The sequence below is a fragment of the Sus scrofa genome, chromosome 2 (assembly GCF_000003025.6).
Source record: "Sus scrofa isolate TJ Tabasco breed Duroc chromosome 2, Sscrofa11.1, whole genome shotgun sequence".
Taxonomy (NCBI): domain Eukaryota; kingdom Metazoa; phylum Chordata; class Mammalia; order Artiodactyla; family Suidae; genus Sus; species Sus scrofa.
In genome coordinates, this window is record NC_010444.4 from 45,487,402 (window position 1) to 45,508,872 (window position 21,471).

Sequence of the window (21,471 nt, forward strand, 5' to 3'; positions counted from 1 at the left end):
TCAGTTTTTCATCTGTAAAATAGGAATACCAGTACCTACCTCATGAAATTGTGAGGATTAGACAAAGTAGGCAGTTAGCATATTTCCAGGTATGCAATCAATGCTGAATAAATGATAGGCAATGGTACTACTGTGGCTTCAGCGCATTTCATTTTGGAAATGATGTATATGTGCCTGAGTTCAAATCCAAGTTTTACAACTTAACAGCCATGTGATCTTGGTCACGTTACCTAACCTCTTTCTCAACCTCAAATTCTCGCCTGTAAAATGGGTATAATTTAAAAGTCAGAATCTCCCAAGTCTTACGATATAGATCAATTACACAGCCTAGACCAGTCATAAAACTTCCCAAGATTTCTGCCGTCAAAGAGTTTAACCCTCTCTGACTCCTGTGCTGCGTCCACAGATGCTCTCATTCCTCTCCAAGTCTCTCCCGCTGCAAAGTTCAGACCTTTTAACAATTTCCACAAGAAATCCACTTACTCCAGATGTTTCATGAGTTGGGTAGAATTTTCTAAAGGTTTGGACAGCAGGTTACAGGCAAGAGTCATACTATATATGGCAGAGCCTCATGCCAACTCTCTGGCTCTTTTCTTTCTTCTTTCTTACCTCCCCTCGTGACAGTCCCCCTCAGAAATAAGAAAACTCTTTCCCTTCATCATCTGGAAGGAAGCCTCACTTCGGCAGAGGTAATGAAGAAGCAGTGAAGACGAAGTGAGGAGATGTGGGTTCTGATTCCAGGGCTACAAATGTCATGTGTTCTCCCTGGGCCTTCATTTTCTCATTCATGAAACAGGGCAAGAATTCCTCAGTCACAGGGGTGGCATGAGAAATGAAGAGTTCATATTTGAAAACACTTACCAAGAGTCTGGTACATGGTGGGGTTGCTGGTTATTAAGCCATTGTTCCTCGGTTCCAGCTTTCCCTCTTCCTCACTCTGCTTTCTGATACTGGGGCTGAGTCTCTGCAAGTGACATTTTTCCTTTGCCAGCTGGCTCCTCGTTAGGCTCTGTCTACCAGGGATGCCATAGGGAGCTTGAGGGTTGGAGGAGGGAACGGAGACTTTCCCCTTTGTTTACTTCCCATTGCTATCAGTGTTGCCCCAGCAATACTCTTCACCTGCAGTAGCTGCTGGGTGCAGCAGCGCAGCTTGTTCCAGTTTGCTGCCCTTCCACACTCTGACAACCAACTTCATTGTGCCTACTCAGAAAGATGGCACCAGCCACCAGCACCTCCTCCTCGGGAGTCAGAATCCCAACTCCAAGGAGCCTCTTCTTAGGGCTCCAAGCTCAGAGCACCAGTTTGATTGGAGGACACTCTCTCTAGAGAGCTGAGTCCCAGCTCAACAGGGTCCTTCTGCAAAATGCTAAGATTTAATAATCCCAGCATCTCCCCTTTGTTTCCTCATCCTTAGGGGAAGCAGCTGCCTCCTGCAGCTACTACCTTCATGATACCCTCAGTTTTCCCTTTTCGCCTCTTTCGTTCTCTTCTGGGAAGCAGTTCTCTTTATATTAAATTCCCTCCACTGAAATAATGGCATGGTTTCTGCCTTCTGGCAGGATCCTGTCTGATAGGAAAAGTATGTAAAAGATGCTAGTTTTCCTTCCAAAAAAAAAAAAAATCTATCTTCTAAAACTGAGTTTTGCCACCACTAAGGAGATTCAAAAGGACATGACTATAGCTTTTGAAAACAATTTCCAAAGAAAATTTTCCAAGCTATTTTGAGCTCTGACAGCATTGTTGGAATAGAACCGTAATCCTGAGCATTTGGAATAAAGAGTCAAAACATGTTTCTAGGGAAAGAAATTCAGTGAGACATGATTCCCAAGGCAGAGCTGATTCACAACCTAAAGAGATGCCACCTGCGTAGACACCAGTGTAGACAGGGACAGGAGGAAGAGGAGACTGGGAAGAGCCCATGGACCAGATGCAGGATGTCACACTTCCAGCAGTGAAAGAGGTCTTGAACCAACACTGAGAGGAACAGGATTTAAAAGAAATTGGAGGGAGTTCCCATTGTAGCTCAGCGGAAACGAGCCTAACTAGTATCCATGAAGATGTGGATTCGATCCCTAGCCTCCCTCAGTGGGTTAAGGATCCTGCATTGCCATGAGCTGTGGCATAGGTCACAGACGCAGCTCGGATCTGGCAGTGTTGTGGCTATGGTATAGGCTGGCGGCTATAGCTCTGATCTGATCCCTAGCCTGGGAACTTCCATATGCTGCAAGTGAGGCTCTGAAAATAAATTTTAAATTAAAATTTAAAAAAATTGGAAATGGCAGTTTAAGTTGTGATGCTTGAAAAAAGTCTGAGTTCAATCAGTGGTGCTTAAAAATCTGTGTTGACCATTCCATAATAAGAAGTTGTGCTTTGGCCATGACATATATAGATATTGGAATGGAAGTGAAAACAGAATTTTATATTTATTTAATTAATAAAAACAAAAGGAAAGCCACAACCCTCAATGTGGATGATCTTGTTCTCAAACTGGCACCTGCACACAGTTGGTGCTGTGTATAGGAAGCAAAGTAACAAGAGCTAGAGGGAATCATAGTGATATTCATTTCCTGTGACCCAGTCATTCCATCACTAAAAATGAACCATCAGGAATTAAGTCCAAAGAATTTTTTTTAAATCTATTTTTGTGAAGATATTCATTGACGTGTTATACATGAATGAGAAATAACATCATATAATCGGTAAGTAAAAGGAGAATAATTTGAAAAGTATTTATATTCACTTGAGGAAGTATTAAGTTATAACAGTTGTGAAGATCATGTAAAAAAAAACATGAAAGACTTGTGCTGTGATAGTAATTGGAATAAAATCAGGATATAAAATGTAGAGGAGATTATAGAAAAGAGTTCAAAAAAGATAATTCAGTAGCATTACTCAGTTACCACGGGGATGAGCATATGGAACACTCTGGGAGTCTTGTACTCAGGCATAATGCCAACAAAAGCTGGTTGGGGCAAGTTAGACAGGATGGAGAAGCCATATATGAACCTTTGAATCCACACTGTGGATTTTGTACAGGCTGACATGGATCTCTTGATCCTAAAATAAAGAACCATCTTAATAATCTTTAGGAATGGTCTGTGTGTTTGACTAAAGACAACTCTGTTACAGACTGCAATCCCTCCCTTCTATCATAAGACAGCAGAATTGTAATGTCACACCGAGTTTTCTGTCTCTATGGGTCATCACTGAAGGTGGTTTGGCTCCAGGAGAAGAAGGAAGGAGAAAGAATGAAAAATGGAATTTGGGCCAGACAGAAAAGGCATCTGTGGAAGGTTGAATGTATCTCATGTTGGGAAGGGAGCAAGCGACCACTGAGTTAAACAGTTGGTCAGTGGGGAAAATCTGTAACAATTGACCAACCAGTTAGTTCAAGAGACAAGTGGCTACAAGTGGTAAGTTAAGAGCCAAGTCTAGCCTCTGACCAAAGGGATGTTCCCAAGATTTAGTGTCTGACCTTCAAGTCAAACCTGGACCTTTCAGGGTCCTTTGCTTGCTATAGGAAAGCTTGGAGGACTGACTTCCTATGAGCCTTAGAGACCTCCCTGAGTTCTAAAAGCTAAATGGAGTTGGGCTGCCATATAAGGCACAGGAGTCATTATTCCGAATAGAAGAGGGGAAGTTCCCGTCGTGGCTCAGTGGTTAATGAACCCGACTAGTACCCAAGAGGACTTGGGTTTGATTCCTGGCCTCACTCAGTGGGTTGAGAATCCAGCATTGCCATGAGCTGTGGCGAAGGTCCCAGATGCGGCTGTGACCTAGACCAGCGGCTACAGCTCTGATTCCACCCCCTAGGCTGGGAACCTCCATATGTCATGGGTGCGACCCTAAAAAGTCTAAAAAAAAAAAAAAAAAAAAAAAAAAGACTAAATATTTTCTCCAACAGTGTATTGGAGAGAAAAAAGAGTTTTGTGTACCTGGAGTGTTTAGTACAAAGAAAGACAGGAAACCTAATGTCAGAGATGAGGTCCTGGCCAAGGTTACGATGGTTCTTAAATGCAAAACTAAGGAATTAGACTTTACCTAGGTGTTAGGAAACAGTGAGTAATTTTAAACACAGCAAAGAGGTGATTAGACTCACATTTTAGAAAAAGAACTCTGTTCTCTGGGGAATGGAACAGAGTGAGACAAGTCTAGAGGCAGAGAAAGTAGGAGGGGAGTCTTCTAATAGTCCAGGCAAAAGATAATAAGCACCTGAATTAAGGCAGTGGTGATGGCAAAGGAAACCTTGCCTTTCCCCCCATCCTTTCTCTTAGATACAGATGATGTGTACCTTCCTCCCAACTCTAGCAGCCGCTGCAGAAGCAGACAGCTGCCTCCCTGCTGTAGGCTTGTTGCCAAGAGGTCCCAACCTGGCTCAGAGGATGGATGCCAGCACACGGAGAGGTCATGTGATGGGACAAAGAACAGCCATGGGAGTCAGGCGAGGAATTCAAATGCCATTGCCACTCTGCTATGGACTGAACTGTGTTTCTCCCTCCCCTCAAAATTCTTATGTTAAAGCCCCAATCCCCAGCGTGACTCTAATTGGAGATAGGACCCGTGGGGGGTAACTAAGGTTAAATGAAGTCACAACCTTGGGGCCCTAATCTGATAAGACTGATGACTTTATAAGAAGAGGAAAAAACCTCTCCTTCGTGGGTGCCTAAAGGCCATGTGAGGGCTCCAAAAGGTGGCTGTCTGCAAGCCAGGAAGAGAGGTCTCGTGAGACGTCAACCCTGAAGGCACCTTGCTCTTGGACTTCTAGCCTCCGGAACCATGAGAAAATAAATTCTGTGGTTTAAGCCAGGATAGAGGGGTAGACTATGCCGCCCCATCATATACTACTTTGGCATAAGGACTATCTTGAATTGAAGGCCATTGAGATAAGCAGATACCAAAAAAACATCTCTGTGCTTCCCCTATTTACCTAAAAATAAAACATAAATTTCCTCCCTATTCTATCAGGAAGGACAAAAGTTAATCACTGATGATAACTCGAAGCCCTTATCTGCCTGGAGATGGCACCCGGGGCATCTCTACAGCAAACTTCACTAACTAGCCTTTATCTACCATTAGCTTCCCATACCTCTGCCTTCCTACAATTTGTTGCTCCTAGAGACTCAAGATTCTTCTCCTTTGTCTTGTCATCTCTCTAAAAATGTATTTTACCTTTGCCAAAATAGTATATAAGCCTAGGTTCTTTTTTAGAGTTTTTAAATTGAAATACAGTGAATTTACAATGTTGTTACTTTCTGCTGTACAGCAGTGACTCAGTTTTATATACATTTACGTAGAATTTTTCATATTCTTTTCCACTATAGTTTATAATACAGTATCAAATATAGTTCCCTGTGCTATACAGTAGGACCTTGTTGTTTACCCATTCTATATATAATAAGTTTGCATCTGCTAATCCCAAACTCCCAGTCCATCCCTCCCCCACCCTCTGTCCCTTGGCAACCACAAATCTGTTCTCTATTTCTGTGTGTTTCTGCTTCAAAGATAAGTTCATTTGTGTCATGTTTTAGATTCCACATAGAAGTGATATTATATGGTATTTGTCTTTTTCTTTCTGACTTACTTCCCTTAGTATGACAATCTCTAAGTCCACCCATATAGCTGCAAATGGCATTATTTCATTCTTTTTTATGGATAAGCCTAAATTCCCACCAACCCTTTGGATCTCTGAGCACTCCCATATGTAAATGTAACACCCGTGCTAATAAACGTCTGCTTTTCTCTTGTTAATTTGTCTTTTGTTAGCCCAATTCAAGCAGTCCCCAGGCATAGAAACTAAGAGGGCTGTAGGATAGAGAATTTTTCCTCCCCTTTACCACCTGGTCTCTGATATGTTGTTATCACAATCTGAGCTGACTAATAACACACTCTTTGCAGCTAAGTCTCTAGAACAAATCATTTAAGCTTACTGAGCCTCAGCTTCCTTATCTCTAAAATGAAAATGGTAAAATAATAATCATCGTTACTTTACAGGACTCATGAGGGTCAACTGAGCCATACAATTAGCAAATGGAGTTTATTTGAAAGCTCTTTGTAAACTGTGCATTAAAATAGAACACTAAATATTCCTGGCCCAGGACTGATAAAAGATTAAAAAGTATTCCATCTATAGCCTTAATTTTTTTGGTTCTTTATAGCATTAATTTAATGATTGCATTTGACCATAATAGCTGTCTCTGGATATATTTTAAATGCATATAATTAGCCAATAATCAAAAGCTAATTGATCACAGATGTGTAAAGGCTGTCCCTTCAGGTTCAAGGATGGTAACCAATGCCAATAAAACCATTTGGGGAATTTCTGTTTTAATTTAAAAAACACAGATTTCTAAAAATCATTATAAAAAAAATTAACAACAAAAAAACCTCACAGAATTCCAAATAAATAAAGTACTCCAAATACAGCCTGTATGAGACTTCTTGAAATGTTTAACATCTGTAGGCAAAGGAGTCTTCAACATTCATTTTGTTTTACTAATATTTCTGTTACATGGAAACCATCTATTAATAAGCATGGACAGAAAGATTATTACATAGAAAGTATATTTGTAATTTATTAAAAATTCCCTTTATCTTAGAGTCTTCAGAGTGTTTCTCAACCTTTTTCATTACTGACCCTAAGTAGCCTTTTGGACATTTTTTCTCTAATATCCCCAATGAAGCTTAAATACTACTCATATACTGTATATTTATATACTGTTCATATATGTCTGTACTTTACATAAAGCACACACACAATTCAGGTAAGACCAACCTAAGAATATACCTTAATTTAGCACATATCAGCCATGAATTAGAGTAAAGCTGAACCCATTTCCCAGTACAAGTCTTAAGGGACCTGCTTCAATGAAAATATCAGGCTTGTGATGAACCCAATAAGCACATCTCCAAAAAAAAAAAAAAAGCAGCCATCCTATTTTTCTCATTTTGGGAGCAATGCATAATAACTTTTCAATTTCCTAAAGAATAAGAACTAAATGTAAAGTAATCTCAATCTACACTTTTTGATAAAACAACTGAGATTATCTGTATGTACTCTTTGTTGTGATGATCCTTTAACTCATATTGGATTTCAAATGCTTTGCCCTTTCCCATGGGTAGCATCCCCACAAATTGGAATCTGCCTCCACTCAGTAGCAGCAATTAATTAAAAACTGACTTAAGCCCAGTGTGCAGTGACCTCAGCCTCAATCCCACCAAAACCAAGGAGAGAAACACACTTGGGATAAGAAGTTTCTGACCGTAAAAAAGAAAGAATATTTCTTAACAATTGTCACAAAATAATGACCCAGGGGATAGAGAACTAGTGCAAAGTGCGTGGTTGGAGACTTTGTAAGAAATGCTGACATCTCTGTAATGCCAGCTTAGGAATCAAAGCCCAGCAGTATTTCCTCCAGGAACAATTATCTCCTTTGTTTGTTTGCTTTTCACTTTTGTCTTTTCAAGGCCACACCCGTGGCATATAGAGGTTCCCAGGCTAGGTGCTGATTCCGATCTACAGGTGCTGGCCTACACCACAGCCACAGCAGTGCCACATCTGAGCTGTGTCTGCAACCTACACCACAGCTCACAGCAACGCCGGATCCTTAACCCACTGAGCAAGGCCAGGGATTGAACCCACATCCTCATGGATACTAATTGGTTTGTTAACCGCTGAGCCATGATAAGAACTCCTACTTTATTTGTATTTTTTAGGGGACAGTGAAACAAGGGCAGAAGAAGAAGACTGCCCCAGGATGCTCAAAGGGTGAGCTATGTAAACAGACATTTCAAGGTGGGAGAAATGCCCAGGTCAAGGAAAGACTTATATGGAGTTTGTGCCAAATGGGACCCCACCCTGATAGGTACAGACCGATTTGGACAACCCTCTGCAAGGGAGTAGAAGTTTCCGTTTGCCCTCTGGACAGCAGGTTTGTGACTCTACACAGAGACTGAGCTGCTCCCCTAAATGACTCAGCCATTGATTCAGCAAGCATTTAATAGATGTCTACTCTCCACCAGATACTGACAATAATGGCCCAGCTAACATGTTTATTAAGTTCAAGGCCTTGCACCAACCACTTTACACACATTACCCAGTTAATCCTGAGGATAATGCTGATTGGTTATTATTTTCCCCACTTTATGGTTGAAATCCCTGAAGCCTGGTGAGTCTCTGTAATTTGCTCAATGTTACAGAGATAGTGGCAGAGCAAGGATTCTAACCCAGGCACCTGATTGGACAGCCCATGTCCTTAACCACTTTGCTGAAATGAGAACAACCCCTTGGAACTATTAAGGATACACATTTACTAAAGCATGATTGTTCCCCATTCCCCCTGCCCCTTGCCAGGGAGCTCAGAGACCAGGGCAGAGTCAAGGCAATAAGATTTCAAATACTGTCTGGTAACAGCTACTGTAGTATGTTCAAGATACACAGGTCACACCAGATACAAAAGAAAAAAAGCAATCAACTGGATTTCATCAAAAATAAAACTTTTGGAGTTCCCGTCGTGGCGCAGTGGTTAACGAATCCAACTAGGAACCATGAGGTTGCGGGTTCAGTCCCTGCCCTTGCTCAGTGGGTTAACGATCCGGCGTTGCCGTGAGCTGTGGTGTAGGTTGCAGACGCGGCTCGGATCTGGCGTTGCTGTGGCTCTGGCGTAGGCCAGTGGCTACAGCTCCGATTCGACCCCTAGCCTGGGAACCTCCATATGCCGCAGGGGCGGCCCAAGAAATAGCAACAACAACAACAACAACAAAAGACAAAAAATAAATAAATAAATAAATAAAAATTAAAACTTTTGTGGGAGTTCCCATTGTGGCTCAACAGTAACAAACCCAACTAGGATCCATGAGGTTGTGGGTTCAATCCATTCCATCACTCAGTGGGTTAAGGATCTGGCGTTGTTGTGAGCTGTGGTGTAGGTCGCAGATGTGGCTTGGATCTTGTGTTGCTGTGTCTATGGCCAGCAGTGGTAGCTCTGATTTGACTCTTAGCCTAGGAATTTCCGTATGCCACAGGTGTGGCCCTGAAAAACAACAACAACAACTTTTGTGCTTCAAAGGACACCATCAAGAAAGTGAAGGAGTTTTCTTTCGGTGCAACCAGTTAAAGATCCGGCATTGTCACTGTGGCGCCTCAGGTCGCTGTTGTGGTGGAGGTTCACTCCCTGGCCCACAAACTTCCGCATGCTGTGGGTGCAGCCAAACAAAAAAAAGGAAAGAAATGAAGTGCTGATATATGCCACAACATGGATGGAATTTGATCACACATATTGTATTACCCCATTTATATTAAATGAACAGAAGAGGCAAATCCATAAAGACAGAAGGTAGAAGAGTGATTGCTAAAGTTAGAGATTGTTGGATGAAATGGAGAGTGAGAATCAGTAAGGAGTTTCCTTTGTGGGATGATAAAAAATGTTTGAAAATTAATTGTAGCAATGATTGCGCAGCTCTGGGAATATACTAAAACCCACTGAATTACATACATGAAATGGGTGAGTTGCAGTGTGTGAATTATATCTCAATCAAGCTTTTTTTTTTTTTTTTTTTTTTTTTAAAGATACACTGGTAAAAAACAGAAGGAAGCAATCAGGAGATCAATGTTGCTGGGAAGGCCTGAATTTGGTGAAAAGTACTGTGGCGCCAGGTGCCATGCTGGGTGAGCGGTGACAGAGTAGTACATTGGGGCCACTTCTGCCCTCAGGTTGGTCACAGTCTGTCCAGATGTAAGGGGAGATCAGACCACTGTGAGAAGTTAGGCATTTATGGGCCACGGGGTGCCTGAGGCCGAGGACCTCCTGGGAGGGCCATACCTTGCCCTGAGAATACGGAGCCAGGGATGTGAGGTCACCTTCAGGTAGTGAAACTGAAATAGACATACGGTGCAAGAGAGTAGAGAGATGCAGAGTCTCCAGGGGCAGAATGATTCCCTGACCCCAAGGCTCACTGGAGCTCATTTCAGTGTATCTCCCTCCCTATAGCAATGGTGCTCTAAGAAAATTAATTTGTCCCCCAGACATCTGGCAATCCCAGAAGACATTTTCACTGTCACAGCTCAAGTGGATAGAGTGCTAATAGCATGTAGCACAAGGCTCAGGACAGCAACCCAACAACAAAGAATTATCTGGTCCAAGATGTCAATAGCACCAAAGCTTCAAAAATCCTGATTTAAAGCAAGTAATCATTGCTCAGCTGGGGAATGCTCAGCCACAATGAGCTCAGAAAAGGGAGACTCAACAAAGCCAACTTTAGCAGAAACCAGAGGGTGAACTGTGTCCCCTGATCGACAAAAAGATATGTTGAAATCCTAACCCTCAAGACCGCAGAACACAGCTTTATTTGGAAATAGGGTCATTGCAGATGTAATTAGTTAAGATGAGGTTAGGCTGGAGTAGAGTGGACCCCCCTAGTCCAACATGACTGGCAGAATTCCTGTTGTAGCTCAGTGGTTAACAGATCTGACTACATCCATGAGGACGAAGGTTTGATCCTTGTTCAGTGCGTTAAGGATCTGGTGTTGCTGTGGCTGTGGTGTAGGCCAGCAGCTGCTGCTCCGAATCAACACCTACCCTGGGAACCTCCATACGCCGTGGTGCATCCCTAAAAAGCAAAAAAAAAAAAAAAAAAAAAAAAAAAACCTACATGACTGGCATCCTCATCAAAAGGACCCTATGTGAAGATGAAGGCAAGCACATGAAGATGAAGGTGATGCATCTACAAGTCAAGGAACATCAAAGACGCATGGAACAGAATTCTTTCTCACACCCTCAGAAGGAACCAACTCTACCAATCAAGTCTAGCCTCTAGAACTTTGAGAGAATACATTTCTGTTATCCAAGCCACCCAGTGTGTGTGGTACTTTGTTATGGCAGCCCTAGTGTTTGCCATCCAAGCACAGTCAATGGTCCATGGCCAATGGATTTTCCACACCCTGGTCCATTGGGCACAAGCATTATTCAGTCCCTATATGTCCCTTAGTTTTGTTTCCAGGCTTACCAAGTGGTAGATCATTATGTTACTCACCCCCTCCCCATCCCAGGGAAGGATGGTTCAGCACAAATGTGCCAGCCTCATCGCCTCTCAGGGCCTGAGCTCTTCTAACACTGACGAGGGAGAATCTCTGTCTCAGGGCAGAGAGCCACACCCAGCTGGCCTCACCTTAGGCTAATGGTTTCCAAAATGTTCACAGAATGTGCAAAGCCTGGAAAAACAAGAACTTCTGGTGGGGTAAAGGATGCCAATGTTAGGCATTATTTACAAGTTCTTTTAGGAGTTCCATTCGTGGCTCAGCAGAAACGAATCTGATTAGTATCCATGAGGACGCAGGATCAATCCCTGGCCTCTCAAGCTCAGTGGGTTAAGGATCCGGCGTTGCTGTGAGATATGGTGTAGGTCGCAGACACAGCTAGGATCTGGCATTGAACAGCTCCAATTCAATCCCTAGCCTGGGCACCTACATATGCTGCGGGTGCGGCCCTAAAAAGACAAAAAAAAAAAAAAAAAAAAAAAAAAAAGGAAGAAGTTCTTTTAAATTAGAAATAAAGTTGGAGTTCCCATTGTGGCACAGTGGAAATGAACCCAACTAATATCCATGAGAATGCAGGTTTGATCTGTGGCCTCTCAGTGGGATCCAGCATTACTGTGAGCTGTGGTTGTAGGCCGGCAGGTGTAGCTCCAATTCGACCCCTAGCCTGGGAGCTTCCATATGCCAAGGGTGCAGCCCTGAAAAGCAAGCAAGCAAGTAAGTTTAATGCTATTTAATACATTTATTGATAAGAAAACCTGTAAATAAGTTGTGAATAAATATGCATGTATTATGGGTGAGTGTGTGCTTCAAAATAACTGCAGTGATAGGAGTTGATGGTCACTGCTTTAGACATGGCCTTCAAGAATATCACTGCCATTTCTCTGATCCATAAATCATAAAAGACCTTGGGTGTCAGGCTAAGGTATCTGGTTTCTATCCTGCAGGTTGTGAAACACTCAGAAGGTTTTAAATGGGAAATAGTAGCAATTCTAAGGGTAGGTTAATGGTATAATAATTAGCATGGATTTTGAAACCAACTGAATCATTTACTAGCTGTAATATTTGCTACATGTTTAACCTTAAGCAGGTTATTTAGCCTCTTTAAGCCTCTGTTTCCTCATCTGTGAAACGAGGATAATAAGAGTAACCACTTCTAGATGTTGTGGTAAAAGAACTGAGAGAAAAACCACCTTCAGAGCACCTCATGCAGGACACCTCGCACACAGCAGCCACCAAGTAGTGTTACTGTAAACCAACTCTAATGAAAAAAGAAAAATCCTTTAAAAAAAGTGTTATCATTCTATTTCAGGCTATCACTCTCTTGGACCCACATCTCAATATAAGATCCAGACCTCAAGCTGCCATGTTCTAGAACTAGCTCTTTGAATATTGGTGGAAGTGGCCTAAAAAAGCAGTATTTGAAGATATATAAATTCTTTAGCTTCAAAACCTTTGGGTATACTCAGCCCTGGGCATAATGGCTTTGAAGGCCTCTGATAACATGCAAAGTCATGCCTAGAAAGTGTTAAGCCATTGTATGCATCATTTGTGCACAAGTTTTAAATCCAGGTCTACCACACGCCAGACTACCAATGCTGCCTTTATTCTAATGTTGGAGGCTCTAAAACTAGTTTCTACTCAGTGCCTTATATTTTTTACTTCAAAATAGTTTGACTTCTTGGTTTAACATCACAGCCTTGGGGCTCTACCACTAATCAGCATTAACTGGATTTTGAAATCCCCCGCCCCAAAAAAAAATGACAAGTGGTGTTATGTTCTTAAGTCAGTCGGCCCCTCGCTGGTTTTAAAACTGCATTCCTTTGCCTCTCAGAAAATCCAAGTCATCCTCTCAGTATATTTGCAAGTACTGAATTTGTTCTTACAGTTTCAATTCTGAGGGAGTCCTCTGACAAATTACATTCAAGAGTGCCATCTCCTGGCCAAAGTTTAAAATAAAAAGAAAATAAAAGAATCAGCAGGTGCCTAAATGGTCTTGTGCCTTTCATCAGCAGCTTAACTACTTAACCATGAAAATGAGCTTCCCCAGGCTAATGAGAATTACCCATTTTGCAGAAACCGGGTGTTTATTTTTGTAGAACAATTTTCCAGCTGCCTGCATCCCGCATCTCTTACAGTATGTAGCATCTGCTTATGTTGCATTGTTTGTGTACATAGTTTTGCTTAAAGACCCCTCCCAGGTGCTGAGAGGAAGAGCATGAGCTAGGTCTCCCAGGTTTGAAAATTGGATTCAGGGATCCAGAAAAAGTTCTGGATTCAGCCTAGGAATATTTCAATATTAGATCAAAAAGAAGACAGGTTGAACTTTGATGATACTGGGTAAAAGCAAGGAAAATCAATGAGAACAATGTGGTCCAGGGTCAGCACATCTACAGCTATTTCTCATTTTGCTCTTTTAAAAATGGAAGTGTTTCTGCAATAATGAGATATATGTGTTCCTGAGGGAGATGAGAGAAACTTTCTGCAAAATTGCAAACTAAAAATAATAAAGTGGACTTCCTGTTGTGGCGCAGTGGAACAAATCTGACCATGAAGATGCAGGTTCAATCCCTGGCCTCGCTCAGTGGGTTGGGGATCCTGCATTGCCGTGAGCTGTAGCATAGGTCACAAATGCAGCTTGGATCCCACGTTGCTGTGGCATAGGCCAGCAGCTGTAGCTTGATTTGACCCCTAGCCTGGAAACTTCCATATGCTGCAGGCATGCCCTCCACCAACAAAAAGCAAAAAAATAATAATAAAATAAATAAAAATAATCATATGTATGGGGAAAATAGGGTTGAGTCAGACAGTTTAGAACTTACACAACTTTGCAACCAGAAAACTAACACAAGGAGAAACAATAAAAATACCAGCAGAGTTTAACAAGAAAGCTCAGTGCCTAATAAATTAAAAATGCCACAGAAAACAAAGGGCTCTGCTTTAAAAAGAAAAAAGAAAGAGAAGGTAATTTGATAGCAGGCTGTGTGGGAGAAGCTGTTGTCTTCTGAGTCTTGGAGGGAAGGGAAGGGTGTGCAGGATGGGGGAGCATTTGGCCAGGAAGCACTCCTAGACAGAGATGACAGCTCAGCTAAGGCGACTGGGAGACAGAAGGCAGGGAGAACCATGTGCCACGCCACCTCCCCCCTCGGCTTGCTGCAGTCAGCCATGGTCCTAAACCTTGCCTTAATCTTCTGACAGGCTGGGAGTGTCACCTATGAACCAATACATTTCCACATTTCACTGACATTGTTTCACCATTTATCAACCACATGTGAGCTAATTTATGCTAAAATCACTCACAAACATGCAAGGGTTATAGCAAAACAGACAGAACGTGGGATGTGTCCCTGGCACACATTTCACAATAACCCCTGCTGAAAGGATGGATCTGTCAGCCCTGCTTTTTCCTCTGGCCTCTCTCCCTACAAACTCAACATTGGATGCACAGATGACTCCATCTCCTGGCTACGGGGGTGCCACCAAGGCCCTGGGCTCCCAGGCTTCAGTTATGTCTGAAGTGCTATCAGGTAGTTAGCAACACAGCGTATATTTGACAAGTTTATTTTGGTTACTAGGGAGAGAATCTAAACTATCTTAAGGATGAAAATGTTTGCCTATTCAACCTATTCAGAAGTCCACAGGCAGATATGACTTCGGGCTCAGCTGGAGTCAGGGGATCAAATTTGGTTCCTTATCTCTCTTTCTCACTTTCACTGTCCTCATTTTCTATTTTCCTTGGATAGTGTCATTGTTTTCCAGTCCCTGTTCCATTGATGGCACCTGGACCATTCTAGATCCATAATCCTCATAGCTAGCAATGCCAGAGGAATGAAAGCTTCTCTTTCCCATGAACTTTTGCAAAAATAAAAATAATAATAATAATACCAACAACAGCAAACAAACAGGAATGGTCTCATTGGCACTGACATGCTCCCCAACCTTGCCCTAGGCCACTAGAGATGACCAGAGGATGAAGTCTTTGGCCAGGACAGGTTGTGGTCTGACCCTTAGATTCAGGGGTTGAGTCAGCCTCAGCCAAACAGCCTGTACTTGGAGAAGGAGCAGTCCCCAAAGGAGAGACAGATCCAGTACCTGGAAAGTGGGAACAGATCAACCAGTCACCCATATCACCCATAGGTCCAGGTTAGGCACCCATCCGGCAGCTTGTGAGGTTTGGGGAATCTGGTTTCTGATGCACGTGCTATCTGAAACAAACTATTTTATCTTGGATTTAAACAAAGGAACATAAAAAGATGGATCTGGTCTGCTTGTATATTTTGTTGGACTCAACGATGCTGATGCTGTTTTTCGTTTTATTAATCAGCCGCCAACATTTAGAACTTGCAAAATTTAGCACTTCTCTTAAATTGGAGCCACATTTGCCCACACAGAGACATAAGCTGAGCAGAACAGGGCTGCCCCTTTATTGAGACATCCTCTTCTGTTCACAGTAGGGCCCACTCCTCCCTGTGCTCCTTCACCCTCCCCAGTTCACTCCTTCTGTTATCCACCTGGCCCTGGAGGCATTTGAATCTGCAATCTGCCATGTGAGTTTAGCTCTGGCCACCCAGCCTCTCCAGTGGCAGTTGGCAAGAGTTCTCCAATCCGCAAGGCTGGGCCAGGTGCCTTCTCTGTTTCTCTGTTGCCCTGTCCTCATAGTGTTTCAAACATGCCTGAAAGTGAGTCAGGGGTCAGGTGCCCTATTATTAGGACTTGCTGCTTTACCATTGCACCTTTAAAGTTAACTAGCAGAGAATATACTGAATTTTTTTTTTTTTTTTGGTCTTTTTGTCTTTTTAGGGCTGTACCCACCCTAAAGGAGTTTCCCAGGCTAGGGGTCTAATCGGAGCTGTTGCCTCCGGCCTACGCCAGAGCCACAGCAACACCAGATCCGCGCCTTGTCTTCAACCTACACCACAGCTCACGGCAACTCCAGATCCTTAACCCACTGAGCGATGCCAGGGATCGAACCCACAACCTCATGGTTCCTAGTAGGATTCGTTTCCACTGAGCCACGATGGGAACTCCTGAAATATTTATTCAAGCTTATTCCCCAGCTATAGGCAAATGAAAAGGTAAATTTCCCTTCCCCATTCCAGGAAGAACAGACAAGTATTTGTGTCCAAGAGATCTAAGTGACCTTTGAACAAGCTTTTGTTTTCAAGGACCTAGTCATACAGAACCTAGAGCTGGACTGATTCCAGAGAGAAAGTATCCTAAGAGCTGGAGAGAGGAAAAACCCCCAAACCAGAAGAGAAGTACATTCTTTGAGACTTAGGGCCAGAGGGGAGAAGCTGGAATCATAAATGACTGTGACCATCATCTCACTTAAAGTCCCTAGGAGGATCAGGACTCCAGTATCTGCTAGGATTCCTACTATTGCAAATGACAGAAAACTGCCAAACAGACTCAAAGAGGAGAAAAAAGATGAAGGAAGTGGGCAATTTATTTGTTACTAAAAAGTGTATGGGTAACTAACTTCAGGTATGGTTTGACCCAGGTATAAGCACTGTTTCTATCCATCTCTCAATAGTGCATTTCCCTGTCTCTGTTGACTCCACTGTCAAGATCTACATAATGTTCTCCAGCAGCTGTCTCAAACTGACAGACTCTCAATGGCTTGTCAAGAGACTGTATGTCAATTACCGAGCCAATTACTAAAGCCATGAGCCATAATGCTCTAATTGGCCAGTCACATGCTTCTTCCCTGAAACTGTGAGAATTTGGTGCCATAACTGGAAGAACTTTCATATGGATGATGAGTAGCAAAAATCTACTAAAGGCTCCAAACAGATTGTTAAGGACCCTGGGCACAAGGAACTAGAGCTGAGGTAAGAATCTTGGCAAAGATCGCTGTGTCCAAACTTGTTATAACATGCACGGAATCTGCTGTCTATGAATGGATCCAAAAAGATGTGAGTAAGAAGTACCAAGAGTTGCGCCCACCTAAAAGAGCCTTCTTTGTGGGATACGCATAAGCCCCCAGGGCTCTTGCACAATCACTGAGCAGTGACCGCACATAGAGGTACATGCAATGACAGACTGCTTTTCTCGTTAATTCTGGCAGATAAAAGACTAAGCCGAATCTATTTCTTTTGGACTGTGATGTTCCTAACAAATGATAGTGAAGTCGTTTTCATCACATAAATTTGTCCCTAATCTATTGTCACTTTCCTGTGGTCTTTGAGCAATTACACCCACCCTTACTTCATTGTCTCTAAACTAACTTTTTCAGGGCTCTTTCATCACCTTTGTTCTGCTGGCATTCAGGCTGTGTACTCCATGCAGTCCTAGCTAATCTACAATCTAATCCTAATCTACACAGTTGAAAGAGAGACTTAGATTCCTTCAAAACGGTCCTTCATTTATGTTTGAAAGAACTGGCCAGAGGAATGTCAGCTGTGCCTGAAAGAACTGTATTAAACCCCTGGCACCCCTAGTATGGGAAGCATGGTTGGCAGATACCAACCCACATGGGGGAGTGGAAAAGCATGAATGAACTTGGCCGGAACACAGGTACACAGAGATACCTGGGGGGGGTGGTGATTTTGGGACCACCTGGAACTCCTTTGTGAGAAGATGGGACTTATAACAATCAAGAGGTGAGATTATATGTTACTTCAGTGTGTTTTACACTCTCAGGCTGGTGAGGTCAGGGGGATTTGTGATTACATAGGTGAGGCTAGCAAATAATAAGTATGGCATGTGTGGTGCCCCACCCCCACCTTTCTGCCTTTACAATAAAAGCTTCCTCCACTCCAGCTTCTGCTGTCTTTGTGTTTCAATAAGGACCCTCATCATTTCACCTTATTAGCATTGTGTTCCAGCTCTTTTGTGTTATGTTACGTATAAAGTAAACATATGTTCTCTGTTGCCTGGCAACACAAGAAAAAGCTGGTATATAAGGCTAAGTGAATAAGTAGAGATGATGATACTCATTCATTCATTCAACAAATATTTACCCTAATATGTGCCAGGCACTGTGTTGGTTCTGAACCAAATTGTGTACTTACTTAAAAACAAACCTCAGAGTAGAACTGGCACACCCAGGAATGCACATTTCCTTCTGTAGTATGCTTTTTACCTTTTGTATGAAATTTTACTCCTGGAAGAACTAGTATTTGCCATTGACATTTAAATGTACACACACACACCAAAACCTTAGCGACTTCTAGCTAAACATCATAACACCCAGCACAGCATCCTGCTTTCAAATGTCATTCATTCTTAAAATCATGGTTGGAAAAGCTGTTTCTCCAGTGAGTAATTATTGAGCATGATCTGGGTCCAGATATATGCTAGAAAGAAGCAGTGCAAAAATAATTCTGTTCCAACCTAGCTGGAAAGATAAGAGATATACCTGAGATAACCACATTCCTCCAAAAGGGACAGACACTCAGTAGGACTACCTTCTTGGCCTCCTTGTCACTTTCAGGCCAAACATTTAACTGTCCATGCAAGATTCTCAGGAATCTCTTTCCCTCTGGCACAGGAACTGGCACCATTTGAGCTATGGTAGCTCCATCATTTTGGGTCCCTGAGCACCTGCCATGAGCAGAGCACTTCTACAACCCGCAATGAACACGTAGCAGGAATGAGAAATAAAACTGTTTTTGTTTTAAGCTGTCAAGTGTTGGAGGTTGTTTGTTACTACAGCATAACCTAGGTTATTCTGACCAACACACTAAAAGGATGAAATGGCCAAACCTCTAGGGCAATTCAGAGCACAGAGGAGAATATTAAAGAACTGAAACTACAAATGCAGTGATTTCTTAAAAGAGTGTTCCCAAACTACAGGCTGACAAGCTTGGGGTTGACTCCAAAAGAGTCTGAAAGGAATAAGAGGAAAAAAAAAAAGGCAGTTAACCATAAGGATTCAATGTGGTGTAAAGACAATTACAACCAAGTAATTTTCACTTGACAGTAAATTTCACAGACAGGTTTTATGTCAGTCTGGGTCTTGGCAGGTAACAGTGTACTCACATTAGGATGGCATTAAAAGAGTATTTTATAAAGGGACTATACAAAAAGATGAGCAGGATGTAGGAAAACCACAAGGAGCAGGCGTGGGACAGTGGGGATGTTACCACCCAAGCCTGAAGGAGTAAGGGGGAGAAGGCACCTGGTCAGCTCAGGTCACTTTGCATTAAGGGAGCTTAGAAAATAAATATCCCAACTTATCCTTCTCTTTCCCTTCAATTTCTTGTCTCCATGGCCAACCCCAACTGGAAATCCAACTAGAGTGCAAAGGAGACATTGATGTAGGGCAGAGAAGTCAGCCTCCTGGGCACAGAGCAGGCTATAGAGGATGGAGAGCAGATCTGGAGGGGCAAATAGAAGGTATCTAGCTGAGGAGTATTAGGGAAATTAAATCTACATGATGTATCTGGACTTGAGTGAGGTATTTGACAAAAATAGTTAGGAGTTTCTTAAAGAAGCAATACTGGTCATTTATACCCATCCCTCTTAAACCTTTCCAAAAGGCTGAAGAAGAAGGAACACTCCCAAAAACATTCTATGAAGCCATCATAACCCTAACACCAAAACCAGACAAAGGTACTACCAAAATAGAAAATTATAGGCCAATATCTTCAATCAATATAGACGCAAAAATTCTCCACAAGACTTTAGCCAATTGAATCCAACCACATATAAAAAAGACCAAGTGGGGATTCATCCCAAGTTCACAAGGATGGTTCAACATGTGCAAATCAATCAACGTCATACACCACATTAACAAAAGAAAAGTCAAAAACCACATGATCATCTCAATAGATGCAGAAAAAGCATTTGAGAAAATCCAACATCTATTCATGATAAAAACTCTTACCAGAGTGGTTATAGAGGGAACATACATTAACATAATAAAAGCCATTTATGACAGATCCACAGCCAATATAATACTCAACAAAGAAAAGCTGAAAACTTTCCTGCTAAATGCTGGAACAAGACAACGATGCCCATTCTCCCCACTTTTATTCAACATAGTATTGGAAGTCCTAGCCACAGCAATCAAACAAAAGAAATAAAAGGTATCAGAGTTCCCGTCTTGGCGCAGCAGAAACAAATCCAACTAGGAACCATGAGGCTGTGGGTTCAATCCCTGACCTCACTCAGTGGGTTAAGGATCCAGCGTTGCCATGAGCTGTGGTGTAGGTTGCAGGCATGGCTCAGATCTGGCATTGCTGTGGCTCTGGCACAGGCCGGCAACAACAGCTTTGATTAGACCCCTAGCCTGGGAACCTCCATATGCCACAGGTGCAGCCTTAAAAAGACAAAAAGAGAAAGAAAGAAAGAAAGAGAGAGAGAGAGAGAGAGAGAGGGAGGGAGGGAGGAAGGAAGGAAGGAAGAAAGAAAAGTTATTCAAATTGGAAGAGAAGAGGTAAAATTGTCACTCTATATATAGAAAACCCTAAAGACTTCACACAAAAGCTACTCAAACTGGAGTTCCCATCGTGGCTCAGTGGAAACGAATCTGACTAGCATCCATGAGGAAGCAGGTTTGATCCTTGGCCTTGCTCAATGGGTTAAGGATCCAGCGTTGCTGTGAACTGCGGTGTAAGTCGCTGAAGTGACATGGATCCCAAGTTGCTGTGCTGTAACATAGGCCAGCAGCTACAACTCAGATTCAATCCCTAGCCTGGGAAATCCATACGTCATGAGTATGGCCCTAAAAAGACAAAAGACAAAAAAGAAAAGGTGTTAAAAAATACTCAAAGCGGTTGCATTTCTGTATACTAACAGTGAAATATTAGAAAAGGAATATAAAAATACAATACCTTTTTTAATTTTATTATTATTATAGTTGATTTACAATGTTTCATCAAGTTCTGTTATACAACAAAGTGACCCAATCACACACATTTCCCTGTGCTGTACAGTAGGATCCCATTGCCCATGCATTCCAAATATAACACCTTTTCATCCCCCAAACCTCCAAAATGCCCATCCACCCCACTCCCTCCCCTTCCTCACCCCCCTGGGAACCTCAAGTCTGCTCCTTTTGGCTATGATCTCTTTCTGTTTGTTGTTGTTTCTTATTTTTAGATAGGACTGTCTGTTCCATATTTTGGATATCACAAATAAGTGATACCATACGATGTTTGTCATTTTCTTTCTGGCTTACTTCACTTAGCATGAGAGTCTCTAGATCCGTCCATGTTGCTGCAAATGGCATTATTTTGTTCTTTCTTATGGTTGAATAATATTCCATTGTGTATATATATAGCACATCTTCTTAATCAATTCATCTGTCAATGGACATTTAGCTTGTTTCCATGTCTTGGCTACTGTGAATAGTGCTGCTATGAACATAGGGGTGCATGTTTCTTTTTCAGTGAAAGTTTTGTCCAAATATATGTCCAGCAGTGGGATTGCTGGATCATATGGTAGCTCTATATTAAATTTCCTGAGGTACCTCCATATTTTTTTCCATAATGGTT